This window comes from Coenobita brevimanus, chromosome 4, assembly GCF_032717465.1.
Source record: "Coenobita brevimanus isolate Jiangsu-jjx chromosome 4, ASM3271746v2, whole genome shotgun sequence".
Taxonomy (NCBI): Eukaryota; Metazoa; Arthropoda; class Malacostraca; order Decapoda; family Coenobitidae; genus Coenobita; species Coenobita brevimanus.
In genome coordinates, this window is record NC_136957.1 from 31,617,000 (window position 1) to 31,619,168 (window position 2,169).

General features: G+C 43.3%; 1 pseudogene; it reads left to right on the forward strand.

Moving 5' to 3' along the window:
• Positions 1–307: 307 nt before the first annotated feature.
• LOC145396978 (5S ribosomal RNA) lies at positions 308–426 on the forward strand (annotated as a pseudogene).
• Positions 427–2,169: the final 1,743 nt, after the last annotated feature.

The following is a 2,169-nucleotide window of genomic DNA, read 5'->3' on the forward strand; positions in this document are numbered from 1 at the left end:
TATAAGAAAAGGATATATATCCTTACTACTGTCCTTTCTTCCACTGAGCTACATGAAATAAACTGTAGAAGGACGGAAATGGAGTCCAAGTTAAAATAAAAAGAGTATAGTTATATATTACACAAAATGTGACGTCAGATTCTGACTTGTTTATACCAGACCTGACCAGATTTGGAGGTTTAACTGCAATAGATACACAAACTAAATGTTTGACTTATTGCCTGATATATTTATATGCATGTAGATAGATACGAGTAAATAGACAGAAGGGTGCCTCAGAATAATTTATGCCCACTGTAATGGGAATATATTCGGCCATACCACGTTGAGTACACCGCTTCCCGTCCGATCAGCGAAGTTAAGCAACGTTGGGACTGGTTAGTACTTGGATGGGTGACCGCCTGGGAGCACCAGATGCTGTTGGCATCCCTACGTGTCAAGTGGGTTGGTGGAGGATTAGTGCCCCTCCCTGTAAAAACAATTAACAAAAAAGCCATTGGCCAACCCGTCTGGGATACCTGGCGTCTGGCAATGAATGAATGATCATCATCAACCGTTTGAGTATCCACTGCAGGACCAGCCTATCCCGCCCGAAGTCGGGACGTCCCGATACAGCCAATGTATCTCTACCAAGTGGCTTAGGCTGTCTGGTAGAGATTGTATGTAGAGTGAGAAGTGCTTGTAAGTGTAATAGTGGCTTTGGATGTGTGTGTAGTCTGTGAACCAACTGTAATTGGCCCACGCAAGCCGACTGGGTGCAAGCATACTTTATAGTAAGCGACACTGGTTCAACCACAGCACCCCTTGTGTCCGCCAATGCAGTACGTGGCCGGGTAAACACTCCCAAAGTTTATTACCCCGGCGGGGCGCGAACCCTGGTTCACCCGTGTATGAAACGCACACTCTACCACTGTACCACAGAGGCTCTCTCTCTCTCTCTCTCTCTCTCTATAGATGTATCTATCTATCTATCTATCTATCTATCTATATATATATATATATATATATATATATATATATATATATATATGTGTGTGTGTGTGTGTGTGTGTGTGTATGTGTAGCCTCTGTGGTACAGTGGTAGAGTATGCGTTTCGCACGCTGGTGAGCGCGGATTCACCTCCCGCCAGAGTTGTAAAACTTTGGGAAGCGTTCACCAAGCCACTTGCTTCTTTGGTGGCCACAAAGGGTGCTGTGGTTGATCCAGTGTCGCATTCTGGTATGCTTGCTCCCAGTCGGTTTAAGGCGGGCTGATTACACTTGGTTCACAGACTACACACACATCCAAAGCCACACCAACACTACAACCACACTCACAAGCACTTCTCACTCCGCATACAGTCTCTACCAGACAGCCTAAGTCACTTGGTAAATACATTGGCTGTTTTGTCCCTGCTTTGGTAGGGATAGGCCAGTCCTGCATTGGACCTCAACGGCTGATGATGATGATGATGATATATATATATATATATATATATATATATATATATATATATATATATATATATATATATATATATATATATATAATTTTCCAATAATTTTTGGTCTGTGACTTGACAGACAGATAGAGCGTAGTGTTTAAACCACTAACCAAACCTATGGTAGGTGGTGGCGATCATCCACCCACTCGACACAGTGCCGCCTACTTCTTTCTTCAACTTGTGTATTCGTTTTGTGTATCTGCCCTCTCGCCTCCTGTTTGTACCATCTTTCCCGTCACATTTTATTACTCCTCTTTCCTTTTCATGTGGCTTTACACTGAGTAACAGGCCAAATGGTTTCCTGTAAGCTAAGAAACCATTTACAGTGCTATATCGTAACCATATAACGATCTCATACGTGTTCTCTGCGTGTCAACAAATAGGTTGGCGGAGGATTAGTGCCACTCCCCATAAAACTAACTAGCTTAAAGTCAAACGGCTACCCTTCACGGAAGTATGGTGTCTGGCTGTAGATAGGCAGATACATAACGTAACCTAATCAGCACATCTCGACGTGATCGCGGTGAGTAGCGCGTGGCTAACTTGCGTGATTATTATTTTGCCAATGCATGCACCATGGAAAAGCCACGCGGGAAAAAATGACTGCATGGCAACTCTCTCGAGTTCTCGACCGTTGCTTTGTTTGATAATAATGATCAGTTTTCGTTACACTTGGCTGGTTTAA